The 22,396-nt window shown below is 39.5% G+C and overlaps 1 long non-coding RNA gene across 1 annotated transcript in view; it reads left to right on the top strand.

The window, feature by feature from the left end:
• LOC148188203 (uncharacterized) overlaps positions 1 to 19,699 on the top strand; it is a 38,264-nt gene extending 18,565 nt beyond the window's left edge. Inside the window, exons 3-4 of the long non-coding RNA XR_015778052.1 lie at positions 13,743 to 13,816; positions 18,133 to 19,699. This is a non-coding gene — a long non-coding RNA (uncharacterized LOC148188203). The remainder of the gene's footprint in view (positions 1 to 13,742; positions 13,817 to 18,132) is intronic.
• The last annotated feature ends 2,697 nt before the right edge of the window (positions 19,700 to 22,396 follow it).

Below are 22,396 nucleotides of genomic sequence, written 5' to 3'. Positions count from 1 at the left end.
CATGCTGCGTTAGGATTTTGCTTAAGGCACCATTGTGCATGAGTATGGTCTGGCAGAGCCACTAGCACATAATAGCATCTTTCAGCTCATGGTTGCCAACAGGTTCACAGTTTGGTTAATTCTCACTGCTTTTATAGCATCTAATGGAGTAATTGAGAACAAAACAGAGCTAAAAGGAAGGTGAAGAAACAGAAAAACGACTTCAAAAGAAACTGTAGGCAACTGTGCTGAAGAGTGCACCACATTAACGTAAAAGGAGATCGGTACTATGTTTACAGGTTGTCATCTTGGCTCCCAAGAGGCTAAACTATCAATTGATGTTATTTTCAATGCATTACATTTTACTTTTTATCTTTACATTTGTTACATTTCATACAGAATCTGGTTCATCAAATGAATAGAAGAGACAGAAAAGTTGATAACTCTCTGCACATGATAAAAACCAGGCCCTGTAGAAGCCACATCACTTCTCTGTATGTGTCGCCTCATGCTGGCATGTTGGCATATATAGCAATGTGTTAACATGCATATTTGTATAGGCTGTACTTGCATATGTACAACGTCTGCGTTATGTTGGAGTGACATGTCTGCCATCCTTTTATTGAGAAACCTATGTGGGTGTCCCTTTCTTGGCTGTGAAAAGTGTATGTAGCCAAGCAATTTAAGATCAAATTACACCCTGTGAAATCTCGTGCTTGGCCTGACAGCACCCCCCAAACACTAAATAAATCACCTTTTTACTGTGGAGGAAACTGCGTGGCTCAGCTGCACATGAGAGCACTCCCATTTTAAACAGCACGTTTTTACACAACACACAACAGTGACCCTCTATTTTGCCACTGGTTGCTTTCATTCACTATAGGTGACCAAAAGGGAAATGTATAGTCACATTAGCCAGAGTTTCAAACGAGCTTTAGCAGCCTGTCAGTGGTGGAGTGTATTTTCTCACTGATCTGCATGTTTGGTGTCTCAGTCTTGGAATGCAACACAGTTTTGAATATTCATGATAAGCAGCAACAGAGAGGAGCCAAAATGTCCCACTTGAGTGGAAGCACCGTTGCTAAACTGAAATTCTCATACTGCTGTAAAGTCCAGGGGCAAATTTAAAATGTAGTCAAAGTAAAAAGTTAGGTTTGATTCAAAATTTTTTTGTCTGAATATGACTGCAGGTCTATGTGAAGGAAAAAGAGGACAGAAAGTTTGAAGCTTGGTTTAGAAATAACTCACTTGATTTATCACAACCATGATCTGTCTCTAATCCGGTGAAATATATATTCCACAATGGATTTGTTTTGAAATGTAGTAAAGTACAGGAGTCAAAACATACATTTATCTTAAAGTACAAGAATACAAAAGAGCTACAGCTTCACAGCTTTCACAAAGCCTTAATTTGTTACTTTCCACCCTTGAACTGCTCTACTGTTTTGCATAAAGTGCAAGATTTATCAGGGGAGGTGGAGAGAATGCGAACAAATAGTGAAATTTCAAACAAACAGAATGCTTGATTTCTTCAAATATTGAACAGTTGGTGGTGTTATCTGGCTCGGTGACCCAGCGCTCATAGCAGGCAGAGCGGAGTGGCATGGCCTGACCTCCTGTCTACAGCGAGGCTGGCTGGAGGCTGAGGAGAGCCGAGAGAGAGAGGGAGAAGGGGAGAAGAGACAGGCAGAAAAGGACGAGGGCAAATAAAATACCAGACGCCTGCACAAGAAACACACACAAAACTAAACTAGCATGAACCCGCTGCCACCCTCCTTTCCCCCCAACATCAAATATGTTAAGGCCATCTGTTTTTTTACACAAGTAAACAACAATGCACTGTCAATAGCAACAGGGCCGGGTGAGTTCACTTGTTTAATATTTAACAAAAATAAATTACTGTAGTTGTAGAAGTTAAAGGTCTCACATTTCATATTTTTGAAAGGGGTGAATGGTATAGCCTCTTTCTCATGCCAGTGGTATTGCTGGTGCCAGCGTTTTTCAATTGAAATCCACAGTTTTGCTGAAATCCATTCTCTCTTGTTCCCTCAAATGTATTTTTGGAGATGATGAGGGGGACAAACATGTTGTGGAAATATTTTCCCATCAGCCTTTCACTTCCCCCACCATCTGGTGTCATCAGAAAGTCAGAAATCTAACCTAATCTCTCTTTGTACTGGTAAAACAGCTCCCTCTTCCGGTTTGTGCTGTAAAGCAACCACTCTCTGTTCTGTAAAGTGACGGAGCTCAAGTTCAAATGAATTCAACCTAATATGTAATAACCATGACTGCATACTACATTGGGTTGTTAAAATAGCTCCATGTTGACTTTTGGTTTCACACAGGACACAAACTTTGGTCTCCCAAAAGAAAGTCCTGTATTTGTTTAACCCATCCACCGCCCCTCTCTCTGGCCCTAAACAGACTTTGTCACTCTTCATTCCTTGGTCACCTGACTTCCTCCTTTGCAGTTATTGCAGCCATTAGAGGTGACTGCCGAACAACAAATTAACATGAGTCGTAATTGCTGCTTGTACAAACAACATGATATATGGACAGTCTCGATAAAGTATAATGTACCCCCTCACCATGTCCGGCGGTCAAAGAGTGTCTTACCCTTCAGTATTTTTCTATGTGGTGTTGTAAAACAGTACTATAGCCAAATTTCCACCATCACTTTCTATAGTAACCTTAGAACTATACGTAACCTGCACAGACATGTTTCTAAACCATAGGTCTGTATTTGAGTTTCCACTGGAAACAGTGCTTTTATGTAGGTGAGCAGCGTCATTGCTTTATCCAGCTCACGCTGTATTTCCTCTTCACCAATAATAAAGAGGAACATCTGCACCTCACTGATTGTCTACGGACCAAGGTTGCACAACATTTTCAGAAAAGAACAGGCTGGATTGTTTAGAGTCTCTGTAGCAATCCATTACATATTTAAAAATTGCAGGTTTGGGGTTTGTGCACTGTCAAGCAAGAGTGTCTATTGACCAATCAACACACTGCAGTATTCATAGCTCAGAATTGTTGTATATAAGTCTGCTTTTTACAAGGTCAGCAAACAGCCTTATCTTTGTTGATGATTTTGCCATCTACGGTGTAGGATCCAGAGTATCTTCCCAGACTACCTCTCAGGTGCTTTGACATTGTAGCATGGCTTTACTCACTAGTGGTCTCCATTCCTATTTATGAGCTTAGTTTACTGGTCAATACAGCAAGGAATAGGTCAAGCTGCGAGTGGATTTGAAGAACACCCCCAAGGAAAACTACTTCAGATTGTCCGTTAAACATATAGACTGTAGATTTTACATTTGAAAGGGTTTTTACAGTTTGGATATCACATTTTTTTCTTTGCTCAGACAGACGTTGAAATTTTGAATTGGCTCACATAGTTGTATTGATTGACAATTGGTGACAGTAACGTGTAAACGCTCACATATGTCACATTTTGTAAACACGAATGTACCAGACACATGAACAAGACTGATAATATTGTAATTTTTTAATTGTTATTTAAAATCATTTCAATGCATTTCTTTGTTTGGAATGCATAGTTAATCAAGTGAATGACGTGCCAAAATTTCATAAATAAATCATAACGTTAATACTGTAGTAAAATCAAATGTAATGTAATCCAGCGTAATAGAAAACAGAAGCACTGAAAAGTTTTCAGGCATAATTACTATCCATCAGAAAAACCCATTACATTTCTAAGCCCCATAAAACAATATTGCGCTCATTATATCATACCCTGAGTTTTCACATTGCTCTTGTAATGTGTTTCTAATACCTAAAGTGCAACACTTTAAGTGGTCAAAAACAAAAAAATACAGCAACAGACAACAATTCACAACCTCAATGGCTGAAAAGTCAAGTGACGTGGTGGAACAAGTCGGTGAAGTGATGCTTCACATTCAGCCGGATTGAAGTCCCTTGACTCTCCTGCCTTTATAATAGAAACAGACGAGGATGATTTACCTTCACAGCCACTGAGATGATCCACGCAGCAGATGTTTTACACTTTCTGACCATTTATTTGTGGAGCGGGAGAGGGAGGGAAATGGGGGGGACTTGGGAGGGGTATAATTAGGATTTATGGAGTGAATCTGCAGAGTTGCAAAGGCGACTGATGATCCCTCCTGTAAGAAGTGTCTTTGTCTGCTAGGTGAGGGATAACGGACGGCGCCATGTTGACAAGGGCAAGGACAAGAAGCTGGATGTTTTAGCGTTGCTCACCGGGTCCCTCATCCGCTTAGCACAGATGAATACAGAGATATGTGCCTAACGCATGCCACACACACACACACACACACACACACACACACACACACACACACACACAAAACATAAGCATGTCTATCCATTTAAGACAAGGAGGATGAGTACACAAATTTAAACACTTGCATACATGCTGGCACATGCACATCCACATTGAGCCTACAAGAAGTTATACACGTGTTGATGCAGTAACATGTATGGTGTGTTTATCTTTTTAAATAAGCACTTTTTCACAAGTCTGTGCATATCAAAGTATAAATGTGTACCCCACACTTACTCCTTAACTACAGTATATTGTCTGAAGTCCTCTGGTCCCGCTTGTCTCTCTTGAGATTATGGCGGCACCAGATCGCCCAGATTCCAGCTCAAACACATTTGACTAAAGAGGAGGGTTCCTCTTATGTAAATGTGCTACTTTTGTTGGAGTATTTTTTTTCATGGCCAAGTTTCGTGGCATCACATGAGCACGCCTCCAAAGTACCTCCGCTAAATTCGCCTTATGGGGAGTCAACCAGATGACTCGTATTTGTATTTCTGTTTCTCTCTCTCTGAGCCTCTGGCCTGTAGCCTGAAGCTTGCCAGCGGTCATTAAATTGGTTATTTACAGTAAACAGCGCTATAATCCTGTCACAACCTCTCCCTCGTCCTTCCACAAAGCCTTCGCCAATGTTTGGTGGCGAGAGGAGCGAGTGTTAAATGGGTATTGAAGTGACGTTATCTGGATTTCTTTCTCTCTTTTTTTTTTTCCTCCGATGGATGTGGAGCAGGGTTTGTTTGTCTAAATGTTAGCACTTTGGAAGAGCTCCACAGCTGTGGGCGCCTAGATCACATTGGAGGTTTCACTGCGCGCGCACACACACACACACAAACACACACACACACACACACACACACACACACACACACACACACACACACACTGCTCACTCACACTCTGACAGGCAGCCATGTTGGGCTGGCAGCTCAACAACACAAAGCTTTTATCTGTCAGTGGTCAAGCCTGACTGAACCCCCGCTACATTATAGGCAGTCACACAAACACACACACACACACACACACTGATGCTCTCTCCCCCAAACACACACACACACACTTTGAAAAAGTGCCATTTCTATTTTTTTTTCCCTTTAAAACCTGGCTCAAATCTGCTCTTTTCCGGAAATTAGCCATCTGTGCTGCCCGTGAGTGACAGAATGTTCATATCAATCCTTCCAGGAGATGATGAGCACCCCGTCTGCACAGACAACACCCACACACACCCACAATGACACACACACATACACATGGCCACATTTCCAGGAGCAAGTCATTTGTGAATTTGTTTCTACTATGGATAATGGCATGAAGTGAACCTTCCCTTTGAAACAGATTAATTTGGTACTCATTCCCATGGCCACTCATACAAATACAGTACATTTCACATGCAATATGACCACATGCCACACAAGACAGAGAGTATGTGGTAGAGAAACAGAGAGCAGACAAACACACAAACACTCTTCCAAGATTCCTGCAGGACAAAGATGGCTGGTGGTTAATGAATCTTAGTTAACACCATTAGATTGAAAGATGAGCGCTGTCCGAATGCGCCTTCCTGTGTATGTGTTTTTTTCCCCCTGTCTCTCTTTCTCTATTTTTTACGCTTGAATTTCGACGAATGGCTTTCATCAGCAAAGCGCATCTCATTAGCAGCGATGATGCGCCGTATGTTGATCATCATCATCTGTGAGTGGACTGATGAGCGATGAATGTCAGCCGTAATGGAGGCGACGATGCTGCGTCCCGTAAAACCCACCGCGACACACTCATGCTAATTACTCCATATAGCGCCGTTAGTGGCGGCAAAACGGCTGCAGCGGCACCAGTAGGAGCAGAAGTGGAAATGACAATCATAATGAAGCATATCAGGTGCATCAGTTCACTAAATGCAAGCTGCGTCTGGTTTAAAAAATCACCAGGGCTGAATTTCTAGAGACAAAGTGGAGAACTGCTACTGCTGATGACTAACAAGATATTATTATTTGATTATTGTGATAATTGAACGTCACCTAACCATATATGTAGAGGGATCACTTATTATATATAGTCCTTTTTTGTAATGGTGACATGGCATCAAATACATTTGATCAACTGCTGTACATTTTTGAGGTACTTTACCTGAGTGCTTATTTTTAACGTGACTTTCTACTTCTACTAGAATTAATTTCCGAGGAATTCTTTGTACTTGATACCCCACTACATTGATCTGGCCACTATAGAAATAAGTTGGTGGTTAATAGTTTACATACGCAACATCAGGATCAAAATAAGACATATGCTTTAGAATAAACTACCCAACAGTACAAAATGTAGTTTAAATTGGACAACTAGCCACAATTGTAGAATGCTGTAGGAATCAGTAAAATCATATTTAACAGTTGCTAGGGCTGTTCATCTGTGCATCAAATACTTTCATTTTGATATTTAATGCACATATGTAAGTAAGATTTTGAATGCAATAATTTTATTTGTGATGCACTATTTACACACTCTTGTACTTCAAAGGAGTTTAAGAGGGAAAAATGACAATAAAGTTACCTTGTACCTTGTATGTGACATTTAGAGTGTAGTTATGATTCAGAGTCTGAGCTGGGATTGTCTGCACATGGCTCTCAACATGGAGGTGGCTGAGCTACTGGCTAGCAGCTAATGGTGCTAACAATACAAACAGTGCTAACAGTGGTCTGCAAAAATCAGAAAAGCTTGGATTACAGCACACACTGAGGTAGCTTCACTTCCTTCTCAGCTCATGACATCATTTCTCCACTATATCTGTACATAGCAAATAGTGGTTTGCTGTTATATTAATGCTCTAAATGTGAAGTACAGGACCCTACATAAAAGATCAAATAGGTACCACTAATTTATTTGTTGTACTGTGTGTGAAATCAAAATTTATATGTGACATTTTTTTGGTTTAATGTTAAGGACAAGAACTGAAAGATAAATTATATGTCTGGTGCAATTCCACAGCTTATCCAACAAAGCAAAGCTTTCATTAACAATTCAACGAAAAGCATCTTAGAAGCTGTTTTGAACATATTTCATAAACATATTTACACCTTGATGTCACAAAACGATCCAACCCATTACTCATCTTGATTGACATCCACTGACTATATTGTAGAAGCAGCAGATGAATGCTCACTGTCCAATTGCACTACCAACATGCACCGGCTTCTGCGCATCACAGGTGCTTCTTTTCACAGGTGACAGAAGGATGCCGAGATGGCAATATTTTTTTTTCTTTGTTTGAGGGCGTTTGTTTGTGATATCGCACCTCATGCTAACTTGCAAATTATTGAGAGCCAGGGTAACAATAGCAGACGACTCTTTTGTCCTCTCACCACTCCGGCTGCGGCTGCTGATGCTGTGATTCTCCTGAAATCTACTTTGGCTGCGACACAAATGAGACAGAGAGAGAAAACACCGTCTGGAAAACACCCTCAAGGCTCCAGTCCTTGAACCAGTGGTCAGCCTGGGAGCTGTGGGAGATTTTGGCCAAAACAACTGTTATTGTTGAAAGTGTGATCAAAAGCAAGTTAGGATTCCATGCCTACTTTTATGTGCGCAAACTGGAGTACTGTAGCCCCCCTTAGTTTTAGTTGCTTATAAATTTTTGTGATTTATTCATTTTAACAAAAACCTTCTAAATTTGCAGAAATTGTAAATATACATTTTTATTATCTGTCATCTATAATCAAAAGCTTAATAAATCCGAACGTTTCTTTTGATATATCTATTGCAAAAGGTCCTCAAAATTCAAAGCAAACTATCAAATTTATCTCTTCTCAAAGTCTACCATTTCTTTCTGTTGCTTTCACATGCATACTCACAAAAGTCAGCTGGCCTCTCCACTGTTGTTTTGTCTAATCCGAAGTCTCCAACTTCTGTGAGAAAGAGTGTTGGAAAGAAGGAAAGAAAGAAAGAGTGTACCTCCGCTCCAGTTTGGAGAGATTTATGAGTGGACCAAACCAAAGAGTGTAAGAGTGTATACTCAGAGAGAGTTTGGGAGGAGAGATTTACGATCCACCGTGCGGGTCATAATTCAAAGTTCACGCTCACATATATCACATTTTGAATCACATAGATTATGAGGGAGAACAGATTTATCATACACACAGGTAGCACATGTGCAGGCTCCAAAAAGCAGAGAAAAGCAAAAACAACACAGGCTCACAAACTCATACACCAGATGGTTGTTCATTTTAAGGAAATGTGATCTGTACATACAGTAAACCTGGTAATATGATCACTTTGAATTAGTGTGGGTGATTGCCTTAATCTATAATATGCAGTAAATATTAGTATTTTTTCTGCATTAATGTAAAAGTGTAGATTATTTATCATCAAAACATGTTTTCATAACCCTAACCCATAACCCCAACAGTCTGGAATTTTGGATAATATGCTATTCATAACCTGTTTGTGACATATACATACAGTTTTTGATTACAGCAACATCCATTTGGGTACCAACAGCTTTTAATCAAGTGATAGGGGGGAAAAAAATGGAGGGCCACCTACATGCCTCATCCAGTGCAGAGGCAGCTCTTTTACAAGTCTATCTCGATGTAAACTTTACTTTTCTATTTCCTATGATTTACTGTTTGGAGTGTGTTAAATGTTTCATGCGCCACAGAGGCCACTCTGCTGAAACCTATTCAGCTCTGAACACACAAGCCCATCTATTTCTGTTCCTGTTTGTTAAATATTAACCACACATTCCCGCTGTCTCATCCACTGTGTATAGGTGAATGTGTGTGTTTGGGAGATGGAGAGTGCTACGTGTGTGACCTTTCTATTTGTGTCTAGTGTGTGTGTGCGTGTGTGTGTGTGTGTGTGCATGTTGGTGCGCATCAAGTGTTTTTTTTGTTTTTTTTTTTATATTGGGCAGCATATTGGTTAGAAACTTATTCAGACCAATCGTATCTTGGGAACGATTGGTCCTCCTCACGTTTTTGAAACAAAAACCACACTGTGAAAATGTCTATAGAGTACTGCAGTCAGTAAATTCTACTTATTTCTAATGCAATTCGCCCTGCCCAGAAATCCTCGAATATACATGTGAAAGGGCCGCCCAGTTCAGTTCACCTGGTAGGCCATGTCCTTGCCACAGCGGTCGCAGATTCAATTCCAACCTGTAGCCCCTTACTGCATGTGATCCCCCTCACCCCCCACCCACCAATTTATATTTGACTATTTCATGCCTAAAATCTCATCGCCCTACTCATATCAAAAAACAGTTTGGCACTGATTCTGTATTTTTAAAGGGGAAAAAGGGAGTGGATGTCATCGTAAGAATTTTTAACTGAGTAATCTGTAATCTTTAACTCCCTAAATCTGTGTAAGATTTAGGGAGATTTAGAGGTAAGGAAAACAGATTGTTATCTGAGATAAACTTCTCCCGGTTAGAATTCTTTTCAGTGTTCATTGTTCAGGAGGTTTATACCAGGAGTCGAATTATTCGCAGAGGTCTCTTCCTCTCCTAGACAAACAGACTAGGTGATTAAAACCAGTAAAAAAAATGAATAAAGCAGTTACTTGTTACAATTCAGTGTTTCAGCAATGTTATTTGGCATGCCAGAGACAGGCTACTGGCCAAGCCCCAGTAAATATGTGCAGGCCTTATTTCTGATCCAGATGTTCAGGAACTTTTAACTGGAAGTAAAAATCAGTAAAAACACAGAATGAGGTAGTTTCACATTACAACATGTTTTTCCTGACATTGTTCGGCATATTGCAGACAGCGCCTGCTAATTTGTTCTCACAATTTTTCTCTAATAACCTACGGTGTGCTCATTATTTTTTCTCTGATAAATTAAGATCCAGAGGTTTTAACCATGAGAAAATTAACTGCAGAGGTTTCTTACTCTCCCAAACAATTTGAGCCAGTGACTTGAGCCAGTTTTTTCAAAAAAATTTCCAATGCTGTTCCGCTTGTCATGCAGGGGCTTCTGACTACGGTGGCCACCAGACAAACACAAAACAAGAAAACCAAACTGGAACGCTCTATTAAGAGCAAGTGGTTTGTTGTTGTTGGCTCCTGTAGAAACATGGTGGTGCAACATGGCAATCTCCACAGACGAGGGCCTGTTCCTTATATAGATAGAAATGTCGCTTTGTAAGGTATCAAAAACACTACAGTTCTTATTACCCGGTGATTAAAAATATATACTTACTATATTCAATTCCATTGCTGCCAGTATATCTAAATGTACTTGCTGCATCTATAACTTCAAGCCTTGATATTGTATTTAATTTTTCTTTTTTTTTCAAATTTTGGAAAGTGTCTCAGTCACAGAAAAGATTATACAACTGTTTTATCAGGCTGAGTGGTACCTCTCATGACGAGTAAATTAAATTTCCATTTGTAAAATCAGTGGATTGTCCCTTTAATAACAATATTTAAAGTCATGTAAGGACTTTATATTTGCTAAGGAAAGAAAACATGAAAGTTTAAACTAGGACTTCAGCGGGAGGGCTGATAATACAAGAACATTCTTGGTGCCAGCGAAAGCAGTACGGTAGATGACTCCCGCACCACATATCAAAACAACATTATTAAATGTCTTGTTTGTGTGATTATATGTTGCGGTGCATATTTCAGACTGGATGCCATTCATTCAGCAAAATCATGATGATAGAATCCGAGGCCACGCGCACACTACTTCACCTCCCAAGTGTTTATATTTCAATACTTACTGTTTGGATTTGTGTGCTTGACTCAGGTAGAAGAAAACAGCGAGAATTCCCATTTTGATGATGCAACGTTACTTTTTGTCTGAACCCTCTCACTGGCCTGCGCAAGACAATTAATGAGAGTGTTTTGTTTTCTGGAGGCTCAGTTCTTGTAAAAGTCAGTGTGATGAAGCTCTTGTTTTTTTATCTTGACCTTGTTGGAGCCTCCATCACCCTTCCAAATTAATATTCAAAAGCCCTTAATTAAAAACCCGCCACCCCGTCCTCCTCTGGAGCAGGATAAACAAATCTGGGGCTGTGTTTGTTCCCTTCTGGCCCATCCTATACTCTATTTTAATGATTTCACTTCAACCTCGGAAAAAAAAAGAAAAAAAATGCAAGATGGCACGATGCAGCAGAATGTGACATAAAAAGATGAAGACAAGACATAGCTGGGGGTGAGTGAGGAGAGAAGTGGTGGCAACGGGGGGGGGCTGTACTGTATTTCAGAGTCGTAGTTAATTACAAAAAGCATTAATGTTTTATTAACCCCTTATCAGTAATTAATCATGGGTCTTTGATGTAAAGTTCAGCTTACAAAAGCACCAGGAAAAAATTCTCTCATCCATATTAGCCCATTAAGCCGGCTGGTATGGACCAGTCTTGCTAACTGCAGAGTGCAGGACAGCCTCCGCAGGCATTAAAGCATTTGTTTTGACAGCGCTGTTTGTTTTCTACTCCCAGAAGCCATTGCAGTGCACCTCCAACTCCCACTAGTCTCTCACCAAAGGAGCCGGTTTGCATTTCAAATATGATGGAGCTATTGCATATTGTGCACAAAATTCTACCTTTCCCCCAATGTTTCTCTGGATGCCTGTACTGTATGTAACATGTTACACTGGACTGGCAGACAAAATTAGATTTTCTCTAATACAACATAGAATCATGTTCAATTTTTCTTAACATGAAGATCTGCTGTTAGCCATAGTACAAGACTGCTAATGGAATCCCATAGGAACGTCGTCTGGACCAGTTAAGTGGTTGGGCAGGAATAACACTAACATGTCAGGAAAGGTTCATTTCCAAGAAGAAACATGCCTAGAAAAGGCTCTAATAAGGCACTACAAGACTATAAAGGTGCATCATAAGCTAATGTGTGATAACATAACAAGCACAATGTGTGAAAGTGTAGAGGTTAAATATTTCATGGGGAGCAACTTTGAAGTCAAACTGGACATGATTAATATATGTTTTAACATTATACGAAAAGTGTATCTGTTCGAGTAGCCTGTTGTGCATTACAGTGCACTTTGAAAGTAATTCCTAAAAGGCTCTGATGACTTCAGCATGAAATTTTATTCCTGATGCATGTCTGCAAATAAGCCAAAGCCATTAACCCTTTGAAATCTGAGCACATTTTTAAAGAAAATTACAAGGAAATTACCTAAAAAGAAAAAAGTTAAAAAACACACGGATAAGGCAAACAGGACTGGGAAGAAGTGTTAAAAATGATATTAATTCTGTAACATAATTTTAAATATATAATTATGATCTCTAGAAATCTTTCTTTAGCTTTACATTATTTTCATTTTAATAATTTTCAAAATGTGCTTTTTTTTGCAATTTATGGAACATTTCTTATCAAGTTGCTTACTGCATTTTCCCCCATGTTTTTAAAGAATCACACCAATTTGCTGAGATTATTGAAGTTTATTACTTGTGAAAGGCTTGAAAAAGCGGCACAAGAAAAGTGATGTCACTCCAGGTTTCAAAGGGTTAGATACAACTACTTCACTACACTATTTTACTCATTTTAACCAATTCTATACAAAGTTTGGAGCTGTAATAGGCATGAGATTCAGGAGACTTAAAAGGTGCATTCTACCAAGGGTGTAGGGCTGGGCAATACATTGATATGATATTTTTATTATTATGCGATTTATTATTATGTGATGTCATTTTCTGAACTTACAAGACTGCTCTTGCTGCTCTATTATTTGCCTTCAACCACTTTTATGGGCATTGCTGATAATTAATCAAAAAGTGTCATTGTGTAAATATTTTGTGAGAGCACCCCTACCCTACAGTACGCTGAAATATCAATATTTCAGTACATGGTCAAATATATCATTTGATTTCCTCCATAATGCCCAGCCTTTTTTTTCAACATTGGAAATTTTGAACATTTTGAGCATTAAATACTTAATTTCCCACATGGTGAATTTTTCATTTACCAAATTCTTAATTTTGTCAAAATAAAAGTCCTCTGCTAATGTTTTTATTAGGGGAGACAAATACACATGTTCTAATGTTGAGGTTGAATCTCCATTAGCTGACATCTAGGTGACAAGCTAGTCTTCCTGAGGTCCAAGAGAACATAACATTACATCACAACAGAAACAAATTTAAAATTAATAGTAAACAATAAAGTAAATAAGTGAAAGAAAAACAATAATAATTATTAAATATAATAACAACAACAACAACAACGATATCATTATTATCAATATTATCACCATTATAATAAAACAATAAAACAAGATAAAGAAAGAAAGAAAATAAAAAACAGTATAATAATGGTAATAATAATACAACAATACAACTACACTGAAAATAGTAGTAGTAAACAACATAACATAACATATGTAATCTCTGGTTTCTAAGCTGTCCTGAGTTGGGAAATGGATCATTGACACCCACTGAGAGGAAGATGACCGTAGCCTTTCACCTAAAACCCCGGCCCTTCTGTCTCTCTCAGGGTGCTGTCTGGGGTGATCCAGAGGTCATGGGGTGAAAGAGAGGCCAGCTGGACTATGAGAGGGTGATCATGAGGTCAGTAGAGCCCACAAACACTGGTGTGTGTGTGTGTGTGTGTGAGTGTGTGTGGGAGTGTAGGGGTGTAGGGGTGCTGGAGTGATATCCGGGGTGAGAGTCAGGTCAGGTTGCCTATGTACACTGAGACTGGGGTGTGCTATCGGGGTCAAGCAATGGTCACCAAGGCTCACTTTGAGGAGTATCTTTGCCGGACTGTTTGTGTGTCACCCTTTAGTGTAAACATGTGCTCAGACAAACACAGAAAACACACTCTTCACCTGTGGTAATCAGTTAGCAACTGATGGACTGACAGCCACATTATTAGCACATCCAGACCGAAGTAAATGTCATCTTCTCTGTAGTTTTTCTCCGCTTCATCCACACGCAGAAGCCCCAAACACGAGCATACACACACATGACTTTTCCCCACATCCAGGCAGGTTCTCAGCTCTGCAAAAGTACAGACAAGACACCGGAGGCCATGTTACCATTGTTGATGCTTTTGTTGTTATTGTTCCTGCCCGTGTTGATTAAATTAGGAAATCCTTTAAGTCGGCAGAAAAGAGGGGAGCGTTGTTTTATTATTAAAGAGGAAAGAGACACCCCGGCAAACATTGCGCCGGTTAATGAGAAGTACAGCAGAGTGCTTCAGGACTTGGAGATTTCAATAACATGGCAGAGCATCCCCCCACCCCCCTGTGAGGAGGATAATACAACAGCCCCCCCTCCGTCTGGTTGCTCCTTCCTTGTTTTCCTTGCTGGCAGAGCAGACTGTAGGTGCTGTCTGAGAGACAAATGTAGTTCAACAGCCTTTAGGTTTTCTTGTTGTTTTCTACCCCCTTTAAAAAGAAAAAGGCTTCAAAAGATCAGGACTTGAACAATATGAGTTTTGCAACACAGATACAGTTATTTGGCGATATTTGAGATTTTTTAAGTACTATTTTTAGGAGCATAAAGTTTGACAAATTTCATTGTTAATCGTATTTACGCAAGTATTCATTGCTACCCCCAGAATTTTGCTTTTCAGCGGAGTGAAGGTATCATATAAACCAGTGGTTCCCAAGAAATCCAGTCACAGGGTCCATATCTCTCCTTAGTCGTTTGTTCAAGGTCCACACATTAGACAAATTACCACATATTCAGTTTTATTTCATTAAATGTAAATATCATGTTAGATTAGAACACAAAGAAATAAACTGCACTGCAAGATTAAAACAGAAATGGCACTTCAAAATAAAAGCTTTTTGCCAGCAATTCATTGTACTTCAAAGTAAAATGTGTTTGTTACAAACTTGACATGTTCACAAGTCACTTGCAGTCCACTCAGAATGGACCTGCGACCCACTTTTGGACCGTGACCCAGCAGTTGGGAACCACTGACTTAGATGATCCCTTGATGTTCAAATTGTTCATTGTAACGCATTAAAGATAATGGTAAATCATAATTACAGACCTTTAAAATAAGAGCTTACAGATGGCTAAATCTGCAAAAACAAAAACAAAAAAAAAAAATCAACATTGCACCTTTATTTCCTAACTTGACCGCTGTCAACATTTGCTCTTCCTAAATAAACTTAAAAATGTATTATGAATATAATTCATTTTTGATGTTTAATCCATTAAATAGAGCTCCTAATAGACAGGGAATGTAGCATAAAGTCAACAAAAATACCATGTAAAATAAAGTACTTTGACACCTCTTTTCACCTGGAATTTCAAAATTCACCTATCCATACTTTAAACGCATCTTTTGAGTACTTACTTTTACTTGCTTTTCAGCGTCTGCGTTGTTCGCTCAAAAGAGATAGAGTTCTGACAGTTTTAACTGCAATCACTTAACGACAGACCACAGCAACACCACGAAATATCATTTCAAGAAGAATGGGCATCTCTTCTTTTTTTTTTCTTTTCCTCTGTCACACAGATTGTAGCGTAGGTGGTTGCCATTGTCAGGGCGAGGTCACATACAGTGCATGTATGTTGTGCATGTGTGGATGTATGGGAGTGTTTATGCTTCTGTTAGTCAGAGTGGGTATGTGTGTGTGTGTTGTTGTCATAGTGTGTGTGACTGCATCTGTTGTTTAGAGGGTCGTGTCAGACTGTGGATTCACCAGACGTACTGCAACTGCATTCCCTCCTACACGACTGCTGTTTTCCCATACAAGCCTGTGTGTGTGTGTGTGTGTGTGTGTGTGTGTGTGTGTGTGTGCGTGTGTGTGTGTGTGTGTGTGTGTGTGTGTGTGAAAGACACCACATAATGTTTACATGCACACACTCTGAGTCTTTGACCAGGCAGGGCAGTAAACAGACAGCAATCATAAAAACATGCTGTTGATCCCACATTGTGTTTAATCAGTGGAAGCCAGCAAAGCAAACTAAACATATATCATTATAGCTGTCTGTCAAAGGTGGCCTTACATTACCTTCATTCACTCTACCTTTTAATATTGCAACTTGTAGTTTAACTGAATGTTGACTGATTAAAAGCATCACTTTACAGCTTCAGAAGAATATAGATATGTTAATACACTAGGACATAGAGATCCTTCAACTTGGAACTTTAATTCCTTGACATACATTTCTATGTTCTTAGTGTCAGATATATCTGAACCTGTGTCTGAACTGCACTAACAATCACGGTTTTGTTGGTAATACAGTTGATTACTGTAAAACTACAACGCTAGTGGGTGGTGATTGCTAGTTAAGCCAGATAAAGAGAAACAGTATGTCCAAATAAACAGAGGTGGCTCTTTTCAGTAAGTATAGTATATATTTGTTAAAGTTAAGAGTCAAAAACATAAAGCTATAGGTTCAGCAGCTGATTAGGTTAGCTTAGTATGAAGACTGGAGAAAGGGAGAAACAGCTTGTCCCTTGTAAATCCACAGCATCTTTTTTGAGCCTGTTCTCACTCCCAACTTGTCAAATACTGCGGCTTTGTCAGTGTTGCTGGCATTAAAAACCAACGCATAGAGGAGCCTTTCATGGTAGTATGATATGAACTTGACACCACCAGCAACTACCATAGTATTAAGAGAGACAACGTTTGTATAGGGTGGTTGAATATGGAGGTGAGTGGGTCAAACAAACACTGGACTTTCACCTGGAAGCCCATTGTTCGCATCCCATGTGATACCAAAAGCTGCTTGAGTTACTTTAATAACAACTTGTATGTGCAGCTGGTGATGTATTTTACATGACTTATGTCACATAGAGTAACTTTACAATATTATGATAGTAGCTACTGTACCTAAGCCAAACCATGTTATTTTTTTCTCAAGCCTACCACTGAGTTTTGTTGTCTAAACCTAAAGAAGTAAACCTAAAAACAAAGTGTCATACCTGCATTTTAAGTTTGTTTTAAAAAAGACTGTATAGGCAGAAACCATACATTTTCTGTGAAAATGGATCTTTTTGAAAGATGCAATGCATTGTAGCAAGCGTAAATTTACATGCCGTCCATGAACTTTCAAAAGTGATGCAGGAGGATACGTAGCGCTTCATATTTTGACATGTAAGTCATATGACAAATAGCAAGTTGGGATGAGAACTTTTTTCCACATCATATTTCCAGTCTGTATGCTAACCTAAGCTAACCAGCTGATGACTTCAGCCACATATTTGAATAGACAGATATGATAGTGGTAGTAGTCTTCTTCACTGACTCATGGAATTAAAGTATATAAGCCTATCTTACAAAAGTCACCTTGGACTTTATTGACATAACTTTAACATTATATAGCTCTGGCTAACCGAGCTAAGGAGGAGGTAGGTAGGGACTGAAGCAGTATGACTAAAAATACTCAGGACTAAATGAGCTAATGCCTCCCTTTAACTTTCTCTTAACACTGTGCTTTCTCATTCCACAGCAAGGTTATCAGAGAGACACGGTGCTAAAGGTCAGACAAGAGTCCTCTCTGTGACCCATGACCCCACCATGACCCAGTGGCCTCAGATTCATCAGGGCAGTGTTAGCTTTGAGTTCAGGCGGGTCATCTACTGTTCAAAGACACACAGACACTCCATCAGCCACACGCCCTCAGATTATTATTCCTCGAAGGGCCGACCTGCAAGCGTGATATAAACTATGGTATAAAAACGAAGGAAAACACATGTCACAGCAATTGTCTCCATGCCAGCTTTTAAACCACTCTGCAAAGAAATGAAATGTGAAGTGTTGACTTCTCATGATGAATTATCCCTTTCTGCACCACTGCTTTGGAGTTTGTGTGTTTTGCGTTCAGCGAGCATTATAATATGCCATTTACATAAAATAGATAAATGTCACGCATGCTGACAGTGATACAAATATTTGGTGCTTCCCTGGTGTTTTCAGGTTGACAAATCTACAGAGGCCACCCCTTGACCTTTTGACCGTGCTGGGCCTTATGGGTAATGATGATACTGATGGCCTGACAGCCAACTTACCCAGTGGCCATCTGGAGCAGCTGTCATGGTGGCTGATTGAGAAGGAGACCCACCACCGGCCATGCATTGATTTTTTTTACCGGGAGCCCACCCCCTTTCTCAGGCTCCCTCCAGTCGGATCCTTTAGCATCGTCCTCAACCTGAACTCTGACCTGAGAGAGAGTGGAGCTGGAGGTCACTGTCAATGCTTCCCTCACCCACCACCAGCACGGATTGAATATTTCTGAGACAAACACACACTCACTCAGACACCCACTTGCATTTGATTTGAATACACATATCTGAAGATAGATTTCATGGACTACACGACTTGTTAGTGGAAATGAGCTGCTAACTGTAACATTTAATCTCCATCTTTATCAATGAAAACAGGTTAGTTAATCCTTTGAAACCTGGATCGAAACCATTTTTCTTGTGCCGCATTCAGACACCTTTCACAAGCTATTTGACCCTTTGAAACCTGAGGAAATTGGTTTGATCTCTTTCAAAAACATTGGGAAAAAGGAAGAAATTGCGAGAAATTGTTAAAAGGGGGGAAAAAACCTAAAAATTACTTGAAAAAAACCCCATCATATAATGTTTTTTGCTATATTGTTTGCTAATTTTTGGGCCATGTCTTGTTAAATTGCTTGTTACCTTTCCCCATGTCTTTGAAAGAAATAAAACCTTAGGTTTCACAGGTTTCAAAGAGTTAACAAATATTGGTTTGTGTTGCTGATGAAGAAGCACCAATATGAACAGAAATAGTGTGCTGTGTTCACTGGGGAAAGTAGAGAGTACTTTTACTCAACTACTGCGCTACATTTCAGAGGGAAATATTGTACTTAAAAAATTGGATACAATATGAATTTAAACATAAAAATTTGTTGCATAGTTATAGATTAAAAATTAGTATATGAAGTTAAATTTAGCTCCACTTTGACAACATACAACAGTATGATAGAACTATAGTAACATTTATGCATTAGTAAAGGTCCAGTTTGATAATATATAATAATATGACAGTCATGGGTGTCATTTTTCTACTTAGTGAGAACTTTTACTTTTAAAAACAAGCATAATTTGCCAATAATACTGCAGTATGTATACTTTGGTACAGTTTTAAATGCAGAACTCTTAATTGTAATAGATTATAAGCATCTTGTTTCAGACATACAGTATACTGTGCAACTCTATGTCCTAGAAATTAAGTTTGAATTTAACAAGACTGCTTTATTCATAACGTTGTTGTAGCAACGGCCTGGATAATATTCAGACAAAATTTATTTAAGGTAACTAAACACTAAATTTATATACTGCATGTTTAGGCTTCACAAGGAGGTGGTTTGGAGGGATGGAGGGTGTACAAAGTGCAGGACCTTGACAACAAAACCTCAGTTTCATGTCCATTCTCCTCTCTTAGATTTAGGCAACAAAGACATTTTGGTGAAGTTTAGGGAAAAATCTTGATTTGGGGTTAAATGTTAATTTAAAAAAAAAAAAGGCACTGATACAAAAATAATGCTGTAGTCACAACAAGCAATGTTGGGGAGTGACTAGTTACAGTAATTGGATTACAACAAAATGTAGTTGTGATAAGTTACAGTTACTGAGAATAAATATGTGATTAATTACAGTTTTTTTAATCAAAATGTTGGTGATTACAAAGGGTCAACATGAAAAAAACTATTTGCAGTAAAAAGTTAATATTTTGAATAAAACATTTGCTCTTCTGCTTTACATCTTTTTGCCATGCAGGAATGCCTTCTTTTGGCATATTTTTGGACGACGTGGGTCAGGAAAACTGCTGGTAAGATGTTAAAATGTCCTATGTTTTGTGGAGCCCTTGAACGTCTCATTGGTTGACTGGCAAGGTTTCAATATGTTGTCAGCCAATCAGTGCCAATCAGAGGTGAACATCAACCTAACGGGTTCTTTGAGAAGGCGGGACTATAAGGAAGTCGAGAAACCAAGCCCCCAGGAAGTGCGCCACCCTCTGAAGCAAAATTTCATGAAAGTATTATAAGGAAGTTATAATAAGTTATTTACATAGTGGCCGAAAGTGGAACTACAGCGTCACGTGATGCACACTGGCCCAGAAAGACTTCCCCGTTTGTTAACATTGGGAAAGAGACCTCCTTAAATCACTGGATAATTTTTTTTGAGACATGTTGACTTTTCAGAACGCATTTTTTATAGCCGTTATTTAAAAAAAAATTAAGTCCTAGAGACGTAAAATGCGCTATTTTCCGAATCAAATTTGGAATTCGGACATTTCTCCAGACATAAAATGAACACGCATCAGACCCGCGGGACTCTACCACGTGAACGCGCATGTAACTCAAAGCGTTTCTGACAGCACAGGCTTCGTATCGGCCGTAGTAATGGATATTTTTGCTGTAAATCATCAGTTTTTAATCACAATTTATCATTTTTACCATTTTACAACACATCCATACGCTGTTGGCTGTAAAGCTGTTAATATGGACGTCTTACCGTGTCTGTATCAGAGACCGTATATACAGTCTACGCTCTGCATTCAAACTACCGGTTATCAGTGAGCAGCGCGGAGCACTAGAGACAGTTACTGAAAGGCACTGAACGTAATATTTACTTAAAGTTGAGCTGTGTGATAAAACGGGGCAATATTACAAGCACCACCTTTTATTACCTTTTTATGGGCACAACACATTCCGATTCTGTTAATTCTGTTAATCCGATCGTGATTACGCTATGATTTCCCGATGAGTTGTATGTATATGTGTGTGTAGAGAGAGAGAGAGAGAGATAAATATACCATTATCTGATAATCACGTAAATATTAAAACCGACAGCGCTGTCGTTATACCGCCGATTAGCTGCTGTTGCTAATAAGCTAAGCTACTACGAGAAGAATGCTCGTGCACCGGCGCTGTTCGCTTCGAGCACTCGGGTCATCTGAGTGAGCGAGCCGCTCGGGTACACTCGGCCGCGTTCGGCTGTCGTTAATCACTTCCACGCATGCTCTATGGGCCAGTAGATCCGGGTATTTTACACTTTTCTAAACCCGGAAAAAGAGTTTTCTATGCTTCATGCACCACTGAGGCCCCGCCCCCACGGCTGTATCCAGACTTCCTTATAATACATCCATGCGAGAAACATGCAAAGTAAAGAAAGATGCTATGCGCTAGCTCTTAATTCAGTACAGATTGTTATGATACTGTTTGTTATCAAGTAAAAACCCGGAGTGTTTATATCAGCGTGTAACCTTTTAAAGAGGAGGAGGAGGTTGTTGTGGAGCTGTTTGCAGTGAGTAATTATTTTGACTATCAGGTGTAACCAGGTGTGTTGTTGCTAATAGGTCATCGCCCTGATTAGCTTGGAGGAGAGAGACTGCATGTGGGAAATCCCTTTTTGTCACTGAGTTTCAGAGTGAGTATGGACATTAAGAAGTGTGAGGATAAGTACATTCATGGTTAAAGGCTGGGAGCTTAATTATTTTTTATGAATTTCCGGGTAGTGTGTGTCGGACGCTGCTGCAGAGGAGGTGCTGCATGCCAGAGGAGGCCATGCTGTTTTCACCCGATCAGAGCAAGGGTCTCTCCACCACAGATCACCGCTGGACAGGAGGTTTGCAAAGACTATCAACAGCTTTCTGAGTCAAAGGAACAGTGAGTACACATAATATTTCCTTTGCATTTTTCAATGAGCTCCAACAAGTGTGCCCGAGTTGTGGTCTTACTAGCTGAATCATACAATATCAGATGTTTTTATGTTTATTTTTTTGGGTCACCGGGCAGGTTTAATGGTGTGTTTAAACTGTCATGGAGCAAATATTTTCATGGGCATGTAATACTTGTCCATACTTGTGTTTTAAGATTAATTGATTTGTAAAACATATGTGTGTTTTAGTGGCAAACTAAGGGTTACTGTTGCTTAAGTAAAGATTCATGGGAGTTTTAAAGCTCACAATAAAAGTGTAGCTATGCAATAAGCTTACCAGGCCTCTCTGCACCTATATGCTCATATGCTCGAACTTGTCAGATGCATGTGTCTGCATGGCAGAACCTGTTGTTCATTATTTCAGCGACCATGTTAACAAGTTAGAGCAGCCACGCTGCTGAGGTGAGCGCTGCTCAGGGTCAGCTGAGCTGCTTCTCAGCTGCAGCACATCTGGAGATACAGAGTCTTGCTGTTTATATTTCCGCGTGATG

This window comes from Plectropomus leopardus, chromosome 11 (genome assembly GCF_026936395.1).
Source record: "Plectropomus leopardus strain MGB_pleo_1.0 chromosome 11, ASM2693639v1, whole genome shotgun sequence".
NCBI lineage: Eukaryota > Metazoa > Chordata > Actinopteri > Perciformes > Serranidae > Plectropomus > Plectropomus leopardus.
This window is presented reverse-complemented; position numbering and strand designations above follow the sequence as displayed.